The following is a 19,153-nucleotide window of genomic DNA, read 5'->3' as shown; positions in this document are numbered from 1 at the left end:
TTCATTCAGAGTCAAACTCTCAAAAATAGGGTTCATGAACACTATAAATAAGATGTAAACTCACATTCAAAGGGAACATATCGGAACATAAAGAAAAAATACCGAGAGGAAAAATCGAGGAAATACAGGGGCTCCCCACATTCTACAGAAAAAAAGAGACCTTCATCTTTGCTCTCTGGCCGATTCTTGGCTCCAAGAATAGAGAGAATATTAGAGAAAGGGGGAACTACCTTAGTCGTGTAAGTCCTTTTCCGGTCTTCGGATAGCCGGTGAGTCGAGTTGTGGCGGAGAGGGGTTAGAGGTAAAAGCTTCTCGGCCATGGAGGAAGAATGGAAAATGAAAGAAAGAGAGGAAAATTTTCTTTTGCTATTCACGTGATTCTGGCAGAAAATAAGGGAATGGGTTTATTTGTTTTAACTTTTGGATAAATTAGGAAATAGGTCGCTAGAATCTATTGTATTCCATGGTTTGGTAAAATAAAGGTCTAATCACATTTTGGTCTCTGATTTATTTTTATTCGAATTGGCCCCCCTAACTTTTTATTTTTCTCTTGCAGATTTGTTTAGTACTAATTTGACCTATCAACTTCAATTTATTTCAAATTGGTTCTTTAGATTTTTAATTATTCATTTTTTTCTTTGATTTATTTATTATGTTATTTATTTTGTTTGTTTTGTTTTGTTTTGTTTTTTTCTTGATTTTATTTTTTTCTAATTTTTATTTATTCTTTATGTTATTTTTTTCCTTTTGATTTATTCTTTTATTCTTTTTATTTATTTTTACATTTTTCTTCTTTCTTTTGATTTATTTAATATATTTTGATTTTATTTTTATTTTCCATTTGATTTATTTATTTATTTTCTTTCTTCCTTTTGATTTATTATTTTTATTTTCATTCTTATGTTTTTTTTCTTTGATCTATTTAAAAATTTATTTATTTATTTATTTTCCTAACATTTTCGACCTTTTTTTAGAAGAATTCGAACCGATCAAAGGTAAGTAATTCGAATCGAATATTTTAGATTTTAATTTTAATTTTTGATTTTTCGCAATTAAAGACAACCGATAAATTAATTGGTACCGAAAGGGTGGTTCAAGGGTGCTAATCCTTCCTTGACCGTAATCGAATATTTTCCTAATTTTTGATTTGTCATGTATTATTTGTTCTTTTTTACCATGAATAAAAAACAATCTTCTTCTCTAGACCAATTCCTTTTGAGCATCTTGGATTGAGCTTAAGCTTAATAATTTATTTACTTATGCAAAAGATATTTGTATATTACTGTACAAAGATTCATTGAAAAGTACAGATACTCGGAAGCCGATCAAGGCTCATGCACATACTTGAGTTGGTCGAGAAGTATTTCTCAGATCAAGAATACAAAACATCAGATTTGAATATTTGAAGAATTCAAGACCAGGGATCGAAACTTCAAGATTCCATAGTCAAGATTCCAGACAGATTTTAGCTATAGTCAATTTCAACTTCGCGGCGAAGGATATTGAACTCAAAGCGACACAATTTGCTCGAGAGTATATTTCAACTTCACGACGAAGGATATCTAGCTCGAAGCCGAATTTCACAATAAAGAGGTCATCCATGGTTTCAACTTCACGGCGAAGGGAATCGTGTCCACCCACAACATATGATACTTGAATTTCAACTTCACGACGAAGGATATTCAAGTCAAAGCTCAACTTCACGACGAAGGAGGGCCATCAGCGATTTCAACTCCACGACGGAGGATATCGCGCCACTCGAGACAACACAAGTTTAACTTCACGACGAAGGGACGGCTGGTTGTCAATAAACCACTTTTCAGTTTCATTTAGAGCAAATTTCAACTTCACAGCGAAGGATATTGGACTCAAGACAACACAAGTTCAACTTCACAACGAAGGGACGGCTGGTTGTCAACAAAACAACTTCCCAATTTTAGAGCCAATTTCAACTTCACAGCAAAGGATATTGGACTCAAGACAACACAAGTTCAACTTCACAACGAAGGGACGACTGGTTGTCAACAAACAATTTCCCAATTTCAGAGCCAATTTCAACTTCACAGCGAATGATATTGGACTCGAGACAACACAAGTTCAACTTCACAACGAAGGGACGGCTGGTTGTCAACAAACAATTTCCCAGTTTCAGAGCCAATTTCAACTTCACATCGAAGGATATTGGACTCGAGACAATATAAGTTCAACTTCACAACAAAGGGACGGCTGGTTGTCAACAAACAATTTCCCAGTTCCAAAGCCAATTTCAACTTCACGGCGGAGGATATTGGACTCAGAACAGTACAACTTACTTGGATTTCAACTTCACGAAGAAGGATATCTAATTCCCATGCTCAACTTCACAACGAAGGGGCCATACACAAATTCACAACAAAGGGTATTGTACCTTAGCAGATTGAGCCAACTTCACGACGAAGGAGTCATTTGTAACACAACAATACCAAAGTCTTCAGGTCAAGTTTCACCTTCACGATGAAGTATCTTGAGCCAGAAGACGATCCATGAGTTATTGGTCAAAGCTTTGAGTTCGATTTTAACTTCACGACGAAGGATTACGTGCTCAGAATTTCCCAGTTTTGACTCAACCTCACGTCGAGGAGGTAATTTTTGGATTTAATCCAAATATCGGATTTCAACTCTACAACAAAGGACATTCGATATAGTCAAAACTGGTGTCTTTTAATCTTTGTTCTATTTTCGTTACACGACAATGAGCAAAGAGGGGCAGCTGAAGATACCTAATTTCTCTCGGCACCAACACTCCCACGGACATAGGAACACCCACAATAGAACAACCAAATAGCATTAGAAGTCTATTTTATGTAGGATTCTAAAGATAATATGCTTGTTCCAGTATAAATAAATGTAATCAAAACCCATTGTAACACAACGACAGGGGATACGGAATAAAAAGCAAACATTTGCACAGCTATTTTACACAAGAAAGTTTCGAGCAATTCATTCGACAGTCACAAAAATTCCACAGCGTTTTTGCGATTTTACAAAAAGAAACAAAGGTAAATATCGAACCTTTTTCGAACTTATGCTTGCATGTAGCTCCTTTGTCCTCTGATTTTGAAAAGAAACCCCAAAAAAGCATTTTACCGATGAATATAGGGGGTTAGTCGAGATCTTTGGCGTTAGATCTAGCCCTCCCGAGGTCGTTTTTGAAAAAACTATTCGGGTATTTATAGAGAGGAGAAGAAAAGCTTTGTAAAAATATTAAAAAAAAAACATTTTTTGCCGCCGATGAACGGCGGTCGTCATCGTTCAACGGCGACGGTGAAGTGGCTCACGGTTGTCGGTTTCTGGGTTATCGAACCCCACGTCGTTGTTCATCCTAAATGATGGACAAATGAGAGAAAAATGAGAGAGAGGGGCTTTGATTCAGTGGGTAAATGAAAAATGAAATTTTGTGTGTTTGAATTTTAATATATATAGTACCCGATTGGACCACGACCCGACCCGCCTCATAACTCAGACCCGCGAGTTTTGAGAAATAAAGGGGGAAATTGCTTTTTGGTTCCCCCATTTTTAAAACTTTTAATTTTGCCCCTAAATCAATTTTAATCATCAATTTTCCTCCTAAATTGGCCCCCGTATTTAATTTTTATTACAATTTAACCCTTTATTTATTATTTTATTTGATTTTTTTTATTTTATATCTATTATACACGTTAATCTATACATATATAAGTTACTCATTTTTTATTGTTTTACCTAATATTATATATATACGTATTTTATTATTATTATTATTATTATTATTATAATTATTTATTTCTTATTAAATACTATATCTTAATATTTTATATGTACATATTCTTTCATTGTTTTTTTCCTATTTCATTACATATTATATTATATTATATATATATACACACTACCAACTTTTAACATTATCACCCCCTAGGCCCTCCCCTATCCTTTTTTTTCTTCGACCAAATTTTTATTTGCTTTCGGTGAATTGATATTAGTGGGTAGATTTGTTGCTTTTTTATTTTTTTAGTATTTTATAGGTATATATTTACTATTCTTTCATTATTATTATTATTATTTTAAAACACTATATTATATGTATATATTTTTTCCTTATTCGTTTTTTTGCTTCTTTTATTCATTTTAACATTTTTTCCCTTATGTTATTTATTTTATTATTATTTTTCCCTTGTTTTGTTTATTATTTTTATATTTAGCATTTTATATCTTAATCCAATTCGACTTTTCATTTTAAATCTAACATTTAAGTCTTTTTAAGGGTCTTCGTTCGGTCAATCAGAAGTAAGTAATTTGGATCAATTTTTTTTATCTTTTTAATTAAACTTGCAATTTTCTTAATTTAAGACAACTAGAAATTACGTAGTACCGAAAGGGCAGTTCAAGGGTGCTAACCCTTCCTTGACTGTAACCGACTCCCGAATCCGACACATCTTTGGTAAGACGCAGATCATGTAAGAAATAGGGTATCCGATCAACCCATTTGTTTTAAAAATAAATGATCGGTGGCGACTCCAATCCACTTTTTCTTAAGTCGAAGCCCAATTCAGGGGCCCAACCGAAAGACGGTTGCGACATGTACTTTGTTAATATTTATAATACAAAGTATCCTCTTTCAAAAAAAAAAGATTGTACTAAAAGGCATTGATATTTCCGGTGACTTTGATCTTATTCCCGCATGATCAACATGGATTTCTTTCAGGATTATTTATGAGCATCAGACTCATTTTAAACATTTTTGGATCGTAAGTAAAATCTTAAAAATAGACGCTATAGAATGAAAATATATTTTTATCATTTTAAATATATTTTAATATTACATTAATAAACGATAAAGAATGATTAAATTATGAGCTTTCAGTTATAAAAGCAATATATATATATATATATATATATATATATATATATATATATGAACTATTTTATAAAATTGAAAAAAATTAAACACCCTTAATTATAAAAAAGAAAGTGAAACTTCTAAGCAATAGCATATTATGTTCTCCTTATACCCGACTCTAATGAAACCTAAAGGATTGTAAAGGCACTTATTCAGTTTTGATTTAGCGTTGGAGTTGTTATCATGAGTTATAGGTGTTTGATCTAACTCTATTGATTGTACGAAGATAGACAAAATTATAAATTTTAAATTACGGTGTCATAATTTTAAATTATAATATATAAATAAAATTATAAAAATATTTAAAAATATAAAGTTCATTTTTTTTAAGAGTGTCAAAATCTTTTTAAAAGTGGTATCATTTGTTTTTATTTTATATATATAAAAAAATTTATATAAAAAATCTTTTAGAAATTTTGGGGTGACACCCCTCATGCTATACTGGCTTCGTCAGTGAGTACGAACAGTGAATGAAGGCTGCAGCTGCGGGAAGCCAAAATTTGGATTAGAGAAGATAAGTTTTGGTAGGAAAGAAGGGTCCTAAGACTTTTTTAATAAGGGATAAAGAATCTTTAAAAATTAAGAGATCAAATACCTTTTTAATAAGGGATAAATATTTTTTTTAAATTAAGAGATCAATTTGAAAATTAATCTCTTTTATTAATATGTCATGTCATCAAATTAACGGGATATAACATTTTATTAAATAAAATATAATAAATTGAAAATATAAATAATTAATATATAAATTTTTTAAAATAATAACTAAAATAAAATAGATTAAAAATAAAAACAGCCTCTAATATAATTTACTCTACAAAATATTTAATTAGCCCTAATCAAAGCCTAAGCGGGTGGTTAGTTATAGTTTGTATAAAAAAAATTCCACTAACAATAATTTAACTGGATGTCACTTTTCATGTCTATGTAACCACACACATATGATAGTGATAAAAATATCATGTTTCACATGTAATATTAACTTTAGGTTAATAATTCAAACTTTCAACTTTTATGACTGGAAAGTTATAATTGGATTTGAATATAGTTAAGTAAAAATATATAATTCTGATATATTTAATTAATTATTACAATTTATAAAAAAATATTTGAGTATACTAATTCTCAAAGGATAGATAAAAATCGATATAAATATTTAATAATTATATTTTTTTATTAACCGTTTTATTATCATATCATTCATACTACACAAGCAGGGATATTACATTCATTGTCAAATGATTGATATTTTAAATAGATATTACTTTGTATTCATATTATATTTATAAAATAATTATAAATTCTCCCTCACTTTCAAAAAAAATTATGCTTCAGCCCTCCGAAATCAAAATTCTAGTTTCGTCCCTATACAAAAAAAATGATTTTCGTATCTTCTTTTTCATATTATTTTTTTCAGCTTTAATCATCATCATCATTATTATTATAAAAGATTTTATATATATACAAGTGAACCTTTTTTCCTAACAAAACTTCTTATATATATATATATATTATTTATGTAAATATAAAATATTTATAATACATCAACTTATTCATTATCTTTTTCATTTATTTAAATAAGTCATCTTCTGCTCTATATATGCATATATAGTTAATATCAACTTATAGTATAAATATACGTTGGGGCGTTTCGATATTATATATAATTCTTTATTATATGTTTTTCTTTTTTTCTTCTTCTAATTTTAACCTTTTATATATCAACTTCAACAACTTTGTTAATTTATGTGTTCATTTAGTTTTCTTGTTGAATACTTAAATATTTACATAATAAATTTAGAGTTTAAAATGAACTATTTTATAATAATTAATATTATTTTAAAATTTAAATTTAAATTTATATAATTATGTAATTATAATTTATACTATCAAATATAACATGAAAAACTATAATATAATTTTAATCTGATAACTAACAATGTCTAGGTAACTATATAATCATGCAATTATTAGAATAATAATTATTTTTTTATATAATTAAATTGTGATATGAACATATAACATTAAAAAAATAAAAGGCCATGATAATTGAGCAATTCTTAACTTATATATATATATATATATATAATTAGATTTAAAAGATAATTAACTGATAACGATTTCATCGAATAATAGTATGTTTATGATACTGTCATTTTCATAATTAATTTAAAATTTTATGTAATAATTAAATCTTTCACTATAAATATCCCAAACATTTCTCTCAGTTTGGCACATCGATATCATTGTTATAATAGTTAATAATACCATAGAAAAAATATCCTCGGAGGTGTCTTGGATTCCATAGGAAATGTTGTGAACGACATTTCCGGTTCGAACACATCCACCAAGACAATAACAGGCATGTTGTGAGTACTATAAAATATACGCAAATAATGTGCAAGTATACACAATCGCTCAAGTAATAAAGTGATGAGTGAGTATCGTCTCCACAGGGATTGGAAGGATATTGAGTAAAGTTTATGCACTATTCTATCTAAGTATAGTTAGTCTTGATATATACAAATGTCACGGCAATGAATATGTGTATGCTGGTGAATGTGGATTGATGGTGTGATGGTGTAGCAAATGGAAATGCAGTGACAAGAACAGATATTCAATGTTGGAAATGATGAAATGTCAAGGCAATGAAAAATGGTAAAAACAATAAATAAAAGATAAATAAAATAAAAAGAATATAATCAAATACTTGTTCTCGTGTTGTGAGTACTATAAAATATACGCAAATAATGTGCAAGTATACACAATCGCTCAAGTAATAAAGTGATGAGTGAGTATCGTCTCCACAGGGATTGGAAGGATATTGGGTAAATTTTATGTACTATTCTATCTAAGTATAGTTAGTCTTGATATATACAAATGTCACGACAATGGATATGTGTATGCTGGTGAATGTGGATTGATGGTGTGATGGTGTAGCAAATGGAAATGCAGTGGCAAGAATAGATGTTTAGTGTTGAAAATGATGAAATGTCAAGACAATGAAAAATGGTAAAAACAATAAATAAAAGATAAATAAAATGAAAAGAAGATAATCCTCAAGTGACAAGCTTTTAATGGAATGAATGGTAGGGATTGATCTAAGAATGCTAAATTTATCTCTCAGGCAGATTTAAGCTATCTGGTCTTTACTTACTCGACAGGGCTTTCCTAAAATGTTCTCACAGGAACCTAACAGAATAGGATGCCAAGGCATCTGCTCTCACTCAACGATGTTGGACAGCCTACCCTATTGATAAAGACACCCTTTTTAGTCGTTGAAATCCTATCATAGTCTCTTTCGAGATCTAAGGGATTAGGTTATAATATTCCTAGGCCGGTTCAAAGCCCCTTGAAAATACTATAACCCATTGCTTATGAGGATCTTGCCTTGCGTTTCTTCCGAATACTTACAAGTATTTTTAGCTTAGGATTCTTTCGAACACCTAACCTTCATCTAAGAAATGGATATTTCCATGCCTCTTACAAGCCTAGATGGTGAAGCATTCATAAACAAAGCAAATAAAGAACCAAAATAAACTTAAATATACCATTAAAATAAAGTTAAAACATCCATTAAACCAACCACCACCAAATAAGTTAGTTCATGGTGGGGTTCGAAATATCCATAGAAAAATCCACAAAATATTCGTTCCAACAACCCACAAATAAAATAAATAAAATAACAGCAAAGGGAAGTGAGAAAGAGCCTTCGACGCGCGCCACCGGAGGTCTCCTTGGCCACCACGAACCGCCTTAGCTCGCTAGCTCCTCTCGGCGCCTAGCTCGCCACTCCTTGAAGCTTTATCAATGGAGGAAAACCCAAGGAAGAAGAAAGGAAAAGGGAAAATAAAAATATGATTTTTCTGCTACAATATGCGTCTCCTTTCTTCCACCCACTCTCTTTCTTGTGAGGTGTAATATATAAAAAATATCTAGGGGTAATGATGAGGTTGTTGGGATATTGTTGGGTGCAAAATACCCCTCATACCCCTAGAATCACATGTTGTACATGAACCTTATCCTCCAGGTGTCAGTGGTCCCCTAGCAGGCTGTTACAACCATCATTTCACGTACAGAGCCAGCTGTCCACATACAGCTATATATTTTTGTAGTTTTCTACTCCAGAAATGCCAAGGCATTTCAATATGCTTCAGCAACGTGTGATGCCGCGACATTACTTCCCAGCTTGCCTATTTTGCTTGTTATTTCCTGCACATACTAAAAACCACACCTTCCTCTTCATATATCACCTTAATAAAATAAAATAACATAACCACAAAAAATGCAATTATATGCAGCTACATACATCTAAAATGACCTATATGTACCCTTAAACAAACAATAACTTAAGTTGAAAAGGCCTTAAAAATAGTATTTTTACGGAGTTATCACACCCCCAAACTTAAACTATTGCTTGTCCTCAAGCAATGGATAACAATTAACACAATCAAAATGTCATGGCAATTTCAACAGTAGGACAACAAGACAATAATTGAATTTCAACCCTCAGAATAATTGGCTTCAACATGCTAGACATATCAAGAATTCAAGTACTTTTCCCTAGGTTAAGATCCTTTATGGTTGTGTGTGTGCGTGATTGTATCTAATCTATACTTAACGAATTTAGGTAATTTCTAATTGAGTTCCCTAGTTTTGCCACAACATTTACTCATTCATTAAGCACATTTATACTCCCTTTTCATTTAGTACACATTTGTTTTTCACTTTTTCACTTTTTTACACTGCTACGATGGGAGTCAGCTCATCACACCTATCATTCCACACTCTAGGTGAAAGGGAGCATACCTTCCACCCCCAAGCTAGTCAGGCAGAGTCATCCCGTGACTACTTTCATTCACTCGTATGTGCGTGGCTGCCATTTATTAAAGAGAGTTCCAGGCAATGCCACGACAAAGAGGAGTGTCCCTCTACAGCTATGCCGAAACATTTATTCACGATTAAACAAAATTCAGAGATAAGGGAGTTCTTAAACAGTGATTTATCATTTAATCATAATACCATATTTTAATGCCAAGGCTAACCAGAGTTCTTTCATAAAAACTTCATAAGTTTTTTAAGTATAGAAAACATACAAATCGTGTAAGAATAATTCACAAAGCATCAAGCCCTAGAGTCAGTTCTATCATTCTCAATAGTCATTTACATTCAATTTCTAGCCTAAAAAGTTCATCTTCATCAGGTATCATCAAAACATTTCATCTAACTGTCCTACCATTTACTGATGCCATGGCATAACATTATGTTAATATTATCATGTACATGTTCTACAAAGAACACTACCTCCCCCAAACTTGAGAGAAGCATTGTCCTCAATGTTGAATAAAAACTAAGTTAAAACTAGACTATATGCGATGCGATGCAATGCAATGCAAGGTACCTTGTCTTCCTAAGATGGTGGTGGAGTCACACTAGCAGTGCTAGTAGTATTGTGTCTGGTGCACTTCCTCAGTGATGTGGGGCTTTTGTCAGGATCAGAACTGGGTTCAGCAGGTGGTGTGCTAGGGCCTTCAGTATTCTTATATGTTGAGGTCTCCATATGCCCAACAGATGACTTCAGATGTCATCTAGTCCATGTTGACTGGGTTAGCATCCTCTGGCTTGGGTGTACTATCTTACTGAGTGACATTTGTAAATGTCGTGGCATCCTAAAATGATGGCAAGATCTTGTCCAGGATGACCAGAAGATTATAAGCCCAATGTGGGAGCATCTCCTTGTGAACAGGTGCAACGACTGCGTCTTGTTAGAGCCTCAATTGCATCTAGCTTTGTCGTGGCATATTGGTTTGCAACAGCCTATGAAGTTCCCTCGTGAGATTTCATCATATTCATCCTCCAGAACACCCTTCATCCTAAAAAGAACTAATATTAAAAATAAAGAAATAAAACAAAGAAAAACAAACAAACAAACACTCACGACAAAACAAAACTTCTAAAACATAAATTAAAAAAGGTTCAAGGGATGCAAACTCCAAAACATCATGAATTGTCATGGCATTTTTGTCGCGTTCGATTGGAGCACCAGAATAGACCAAAATGCTCCTCATATATAACAGCGCCACCTTCAGTGTAAGTCGATAGAACCCGATTTGTAGGACCTTTGCAGTAGTCCTCTCTTTTCTCTCCCCGTTGCAGTGGCATCTTTTAATTGCTTGGGCAGCAAAGTCATTCAAGAAGTAGGGGTCATCATCCTGCATCAATCTGTTCTTGCCCTGGCTATTCAAGTACGGAAGCAAAACACCACTAACGAGAAAATTGACAATGTCAGCGTACCACGACAATGCCGTGGCAAATAATAATTTCTCGTCAGGGGATTGTTTCTCCATTTTATTCCTTAGTGCTCTAACATGGGCAACTAATTGGGGTTGAGTAAATTCAATGAAATCCACAGGTTCAGATTTCGTTCCTGGTCTAGCTATGAGTAAGCTAGATTGACCCGCCTCTTTTGAAATATCCTTAAGCTCATCTTTGTCTTCTTCATCGAGCTTCAAGTACTCACAAGTGCCTACAAAATTATCGTGGCATAATTCTGCAGCTTCCCTTTGGTCATCAACTTCTGCTAGTGGGGGTTTTTCTTTTGCCGTGGCATTATTTTTCTTGTCATCATCGGGTTTACTCATTGAACATCTAGCTTTGTTCTCCAGCGAATGTAAGTCCTCTTGTAATTGAGACTCTTCATGCACAATCTCATAGTTAGGTTCTTCTAGTGTTTCCCCCCCCCCCAAACTTAGCATCTTTGTAGATATAGGTGCCACTCCCTGAGGTGAATGTACTAAATTGCTCACTGCCTTTAGCCTTAGTGATTTCAGTATCACTAGGCAATCTGTCTGGTTGGTATTCTTGTAATGCCGTGGCAATTTGATCCACTTGCATTTCCAAAGCTCTCAAAGAAAAACTATGACTTTGCAACCATGCCCCTTGACTTTGTAATAATTCTTCTTGACTCTTAATAGATGCAACGTGATCTTGTAATAAAGCCTTTGTAGTTGCCATAAAGTCTTGCATAATGGCCTATAGAGAACTTGTAGTAAGTGAAGATGTTGTCCCTTGATTATGCCATGGCATATTCGTTTGAAAGGCTGGGGGCTCATCTATATACTGCTGTTGAGCGAGATGACTGACATTACAAGCTCCTTGATTTTCCCATGAGAAATTGGGATGCTGACTCCATCCATTGAAGCTTCCCACATAGTTGATGGACTTTTGATTGCTCGGGCATTCACATTCATGGTGATTGCCTTGGCATAACAGACATGCCAAGCTATCAACCTTCAGTTCTTTCACCTCCTTAGAATTTTGGAAATTCTTCAACATATTGGTGATGGTATAGAGTTGGGCCGACACTGAATCTTCAGCTTCCAACTTGAATGTCCCAGATGCCTTCCTTATAGTTTCAAACCTTGAAGAGGGAAATTGGTAATCATGGTTAGCAATTCGATCAAGAATGCCAAAAGCCTCTTCAGGTGATTTGTCAAGCAAAATGCCATTTATCCAGGCATCTAGCATCATCCTCGTGGGTGCATTGGCTCCATTGTAGAACATCACGACTTGAGTCCAGTCGTGGAATCCATGGTTGGTACATTTGCGAAGCAATTCTTTGTAGCGATCCCAACACTCATACATTGACCCGTCATCAGCTTGGTGAAAAGATGATATGATATTCCTAAGATGGTTGTTCATATTCAATGGATTATGCCGTAGCAAAATTTTTTTGCACAATTCAATCCAAGACCTTATAGAGCCGGAAGGTAATCCATTGAACCATGCCCTGGCATCATCTTTCAAAGAATATGGAAATAACTTCAATTTCAACACATCTTCATGCACACCTTCTTATCGAAAGGAGTCACAGACCTCCAAAAATTCTCGAACATGTTGCCTTGCATCCTCATGAGGAGTACCACCAAACTTTCCAATCAAGTCCAACATGTCGAACATAACTGGTTTGAGCTCGAATTGGGTTGCCTGAATCCTGGGAGGTATAATAGCAGGTTGTAGGTCATCTAAGGTGGGAGCTAAGTAATCTCTAATAGTTTCTGGTCGAGCAGCATTCCTAGCATTTGGATTTGTCGTTGCATTTAGAACTGCAGGATCCTTCACTTGATTTTGAACAACATGAGCCTCAGGTTCTATATGAAATAATGGTTCTTTGGGTCTTTTACGTGTCATGCGACAACGTAACACCTGAAAAAGGTAAACACAAAAACAAGTAACTATGAACAAAGAAAATAAATAAAACGGTGCAACAACTAAACTCAACATCATCAATTGCCAATCCCCGGCAACAGCGCCAAAAACTTGTTCGCGTGTTGTGAGTACTATAAAATATACGCAAATAATGTGCAAGTATACACAATCGCTCAAGTAATAAAGTGATGAGTGAGTATCGTCTCCACAGGGATTGGAAGGATATTGAGTAAAGTTTATGCACTATTCTATCTAAGTATAGTTAGTCTTGATATATACAAATGTCACGACAATGGATATGCGTATGTTGGTGAATGTATATTGATGGTGTGATGGTGTAGCAAATGGAAATGCAGTGGCAAGAATAGATGTTTAGTGTTGAAAATGATGAAATGTCAAGACAATGAAAAATGGTAAAAACAGTAAATAAAAGATAAATAAAATGAAAAGAAGATAATCCTCACGTGACAAGCTTTCAATGGAATGAATGGTAGGGATTGATATAAGAATGCTAAACTTATCTCTCAGGCAGATTTAAGCTATCTGGTCTTGACTTACTCGACAAGGCTTTCCTAAAATGCTCTAACATGAACCTAACAGAATAGCATGCCAAGGCATCTGCTCTCACTCAACGATGTTGGACAGCCTACCCTATTGATAAAGACACCCTTTTTAGTCGTTGAAATCCTATCCTAGTCTCTTCCGAGATCTAAGGGATTAGGTTATAATATTCCTAGGCCGGTTCAAAGCCCCTTGAAAATACTATAACTCATTGCTTATGGGATCTTGCCTTGCGTTTCTTCCGAATACTTACAAGTATTTTTAGCTTAGGATTCTTCCGAACACCTAACCTTCATCTAAGAAATGGACATTTCCATGCCTCTTACAAGCCTAGATGGTGAAGCATTCATAAACAAAGCAAATAAAGAACCAAAATAAACTTAAATATACCATTAAAATAAAGTTAAAACATCCATTAAACCAACACCACCAAATAAGTTAGTTCATGGTGGGGTTCGAAATATCCATAGAAAAATCCACAAAATATTCGTTCCAACAACCCACAAATAAAATAAATAAAATAACAGCAAAGGAAAGTGAGAAAGAGCCTTCGACGCACGCCACCGGAGGTCTCCTTGGCCACCACGAACCGCCTTAGCTCGCTAGCTCCTCTCGGCGCCTAGCTCGCCACTCCTTGAAGCTTTATCAATGGAGGAAAACCCAAGGAAGAAGAAAGGAAAAGGGAAAATAAAAATATGATTTTTCTGCTACAATATGCGTCTCCTTTCTTCCACCCACTCTCTTTCTTGTGAGGTGTAATATATAAAAAACATCTAGGGGTAATGATGAGGTTGTTGGGATATTGTTGGGTGCAAAATACCCCTCATACCCCTAGAATCACATGTTGTGCATGAACCTTATCCTCCAGGTGTCAGTGGTCCCCTACAAGGCTGTTACAACCATCATTTCACGTGCAGAGCCAGCTGTATATTTTTGTCGTTGTCTACGCCAGAAATGCCAAGGCATTTCAATCTGCTTCAGCAACGTGTGATGCCGCGGCATTACTTCCCAGCTCGCCTATTTTGCTTGTTATTTCCTGCACATACTAAAAACCACACCTTCCTCTTCATATAGCACCTTAATAAAATAAAATAACACAACCACAAAAAATGTAAGTATATCCAGCTACATACATCTAAAATGACCTATATGTACCCTTAAACAAACAATAACTTAAGTTGAAAAGGCCTTAAAAATAGTCTTTTTACGGAGTTATCAGAGTCACTCTCCAGCTCGTTAGTGTTCAAAATTCTAACCCTGGTTCATTTCATTTCATGCTTTCACTTTTTATTTTTGTATTTATCAGTAATTATAAATGAATGTTACAGCAAATGGATATGGAGGAAAGCTGGGGAAGATGGAAGGTTTGGAGTACTAGAACCTGACATTTACTCCTCCATTGGCTGGTAGTGATTCATTGTATAAGGTTACATTTGAGTGGGATGTGGAGTTTGGAATTCTTGGAGCTATCATCCTTCGAATTAATCATGTGGCTGAGTTTTTCTTAAAGACGATCATCCTCAAAGATGTTCCTGACGCCGGTCGAATTCACTTTGTTTGTAATTCATGGGTGTACCCTGATAGACAATATAAACAACCACGAGTTTTCTTCCCCAACAAGGTACCTAAACACTTTGGACGTTCGAGTTCGAGACCTTATACATGCTTTTGCTTCTGTTATATGAATTAAACCCGAACTTCCGTATTTAAACACCTTTTGTAGACATACCTTCCACATGAGATGCCTGCAGCGCTGCGTAAATACAGGGAGAAAGAGCTAAAGGCCTTGAGAGGTGATGGGACCGGAGAGCTGAAACTAGGAGATCGTGTTTATGACTATGCTTTGTACAATGATTTGGGTGACCCTGATAAGGGTGCCGAACTCGCCCGTCCGGTTCTCGGAGGCTCAATGCAGTATCCTTATCCTCGTAGAGGAAGAACAAGCAGACCACCTTCAAGATCAGGTCAGAATATGATTTATATGTGCTTTTAGTTGTATTGAATGGTGTCCAACATTTTTCTTTCTTTCATAGATCCTAACACGGAGAGCAGGCTTTTTCTACCGGATGTTCTTAACATTTACGTCCCACGAGATGAGCAATTTGGTCATTTGAAGCTGTCGGACTTCATTGTTTATAATCTGAAAGGCTTAGTTAATAAAATCATTCCTTTATTAGAAGCTTTTGTTAACTATACTCCTAATGAGTTCGACTCCTTCAAAGACGTAGACAATCTCTACTTCAATGGAATTCCACTTCCTACCGATCTTATCAATCAACTCGCAAGTAACATCCCTTTGGAGATGATGCAGGAATTTTTTTGATCTGATGGCCAACAACTCTTAAAGTTTCCAGTGCCTAAAGTGATTGAAGGTAAACATTTTTTATTGTTATAAAATATCGCATGCATGTATGTAATCATCTTCATATGTTTTCGATGACTTATGAGCAGACCGGAATAATCCCATAGCATGGAGGACAGATGAAGAATATGGCCGAGAAATGATTGCAGGATTGAACCCTCTTCTCATTCGTCTCCTCACGGTAAGCTTAAAGAGAAACTCAATCAACTTGTATTGTCTTGTATGATCTCAACTTATTAATTATGAAATCAATTGCAGGAATTCCCTCCGGCTAGCAAGTTAGATCCTGAAGTGTATGTTCATCAAAACAGTTCTATAACTAAAGAACACATTGAGTATAACTTGGATGGACTTACTGTAGAAGAGGTACTAGTTTTTGTATATATCATTTTCTTCATTTCTATATTTCTTGGAATATCACTAATGAACTATGGATGTGGTCCAGGCACTGAGTAGCAAAAGGCTATTTATTTTGGATCATCATGATACTGTAATGCCTTACCTTGGGAAGATAAACAGCTATACTGAAGCAAAGACATGCATCTAGGACAATTCTGTTCTTGAGAGGCGACGGTACATTAAAGCCAATAGCTATTGAATTGACCTTGCCGAAACCGGATGGAGACAAAATTGGTGCTCTTAATCAAGTATACACTCCTGCAGAACACGGAGTTGAGGGTTAGATTTGGCAGCTTGCTAAAGCTTTTGTAACCGTGAATGATTCCGGTCATCATCAGCTTGTGAGCCACTGGTAAATACAAATATATATATATATATATATATATATATATATATATAGCTTTTATTAAGCTAAATCAGAGATCAGTTTGAAGCTAATTTAGGGAATCTTTTGATTTGATCTCAGGTTGAACACTCATGCAGTTTTAGAGCTATTCGTGATTGCAACAAACAGACAACTGAGTGTGGTTCATCCAATTTATAAACTTCTCCATCCTCATTTTCGTGACACCATGACTATTAATGCATTGGCCAGAGAATTGCTTGTAAATGCAGATGGGATTATAGAGAAGACATTTTGTCCCGGAAAATACTCCCTGGAGATGTCCTCGGTTATTTACAAGAGTTGGAATTTCTTGGATCAGGCTCTTCCTAATGACCTCAAGAAAAGGTAATATAATCTTGCTCAAAAGCCTCTATTAACCATCCACTGTAAATGGTTATAATCTTCCATGTTGTAACAGGGGAATTGCAGATGGTGATATAAATTCTCTCGGTGGCCTTGACCGACTTCTGATAAAAGACTATCCATATGCTGTTGATGGGTTGAAGATCTGGTTTGCAATTGAAAATTGGGTTAGAGATTATTGTTCCTTTTACTACAAGACTGACGAAATGGTTAAAGAGGACCCTGAACTTCAAGCTTGGTGGACAGAACTCCGAGAGGTCGGTCACGGTGACAACAAACATGAGCTATGGTGGCCAAAGATGCAAAACCGCCAAGAGCTAATACAATCTTGTACCATCATCATATGGATTGCTTCTGCACTTCATGCAGCTGTCAATTACGGACAATATGCCTATGGAGGCTACTTCCCGAACCGTCCAATGCTAAGACGAAGGTTCATGCCTGAGAAAGACACTCTTGAATATGATGAGCTTGAGAACAACCCTGAGAAGGTTTTCTTTAGAACCATGTCCTCACAGCTGCAATCATTGACCGTTATTACCGTGGTTGAAACCCTGTCGAACCATGCACCAGATGAGATGTATCTTGGACAACGATTCCCGAAATGGACAACGGATGCTATTCCGCTGGCAGCTTCAGAGGCTTTCAATAACAGGCTTGCTGAAATTGAAGGGGAAATCTTAAAAATGAACTTGGACAAGAGATTGAAGAACAGGATCGGTCCGGTCAATGTTCCTTATAATTTGCTCCATCCAACTGGTGAACCTGGAATCTCTAATAAGGGGATTCCAAACAGCATCTCAATCTAATAAACTCGACGTTGTTAAGGGCATAAATTGCATTAAATAAGTGCTTCTATTGTAATTATTAAAGCACATCAGTTTATCGTCTTTGTCTTGTGTTATTTTATTAAAGGTTGTGTGTTGTTTCAAGTATGATGTAATGCTTCTATGTTATTTATTAGGAATAAATCTACCTTCCAAGAAAATTCGGAGGGCAGCAATGAAAGAATCAACTTTGCTCTTATTAATACGAGGCCATAAGAAAACCAGCATGTTAGGTTTTTGATCACGTGGGTATTGCGTAGTGTCGTAATCGGTTTTCGCACGGGCATAAATTTTTAACTTGGCGGGAAAAGTGATGTGAATAAATGGTTTTTAAAATATTTTAGGAGTCTCCATCGGCCTTTTGGGTCAGGTAGGTCGAATACCTAAAAATTATCTTTTAAAAGAGTTTTTAAGAAAACATCAGTTAAAAAATAAATTGGTCTGCGCTTTAACCAAAAATTCGTTATTTTTAATAATAAAAAGGGATTTGTGGTCGATTACGTTTGGGGAGGGGTTTAAATACCCCTTAAAACCGGCTTTTAAGCCAACATTCTTCATTTACTTTTTTCTTTTCTCTTTCTAAGAGAGAGAGAGAATTTTTCTCTCATCTCTCTATCTAATAGCCTCTCTCGCCGGAGTGAATTCCGGTACCACCGGCAGTCGTACTCCGATGTCGATCGCCACCACCAACAGTGGCCGGAAATTTCTAACCTACCCCAAATTAAAGACCGTTTTACCCTAAAGCCAAATCCAAGATTATCTTAACCTAAAACTCTACCAAACGTCGTGGATCTAGCCCTTTTTACGTTCAACTCTTCGATTCTCTGATGATGCGTGGAAGCTCCAGTGATGTGGTAAGTTGCTCGATCTCTGCTTGCTGTTGGGTTTGTATTTTTCTTGTTGTTGGTCTCGTTTCTTCCGTCATTGTTGGGGCTCTCTTTTCTTCGTCTGTTGGTTTATTTCCTGTTGTGATATCCCTCATTTGTTCTCTTTTTTCTTCCTCCCCTATTCTCTTTATTCTTATTTTTTTCCCTTTTGTTTGCAGGTGAACCGAGGCTTTATAGCCATGATGTGGTTCTTGTCGGACCAGTCCAAAAGATGAAAGCCTTGGTGAGTGACCAAAGCTATGTTGG

General features: G+C 35.1%; 1 pseudogene; it reads left to right on the top strand.

The window, feature by feature from the left end:
* The first annotated feature begins 10,290 nt into the window (after nucleotides 1–10,290).
* Nucleotides 10,291–18,070, top strand: LOC120149750 (annotated as a pseudogene).
* Nucleotides 18,071–19,153: the final 1,083 nt, after the last annotated feature.

The sequence above is a fragment of the Hibiscus syriacus genome, unplaced genomic scaffold (assembly GCF_006381635.1).
Source record: "Hibiscus syriacus cultivar Baekdansim isolate YM2019G1 unplaced genomic scaffold, ASM638163v2 tig00111008_pilon, whole genome shotgun sequence".
NCBI classification, from domain to species: domain Eukaryota; kingdom Viridiplantae; phylum Streptophyta; class Magnoliopsida; order Malvales; family Malvaceae; genus Hibiscus; species Hibiscus syriacus.
The sequence above is the reverse complement of the archived record's forward strand: the minus strand, read 5'-3'. Positions and strand labels throughout refer to the sequence as shown.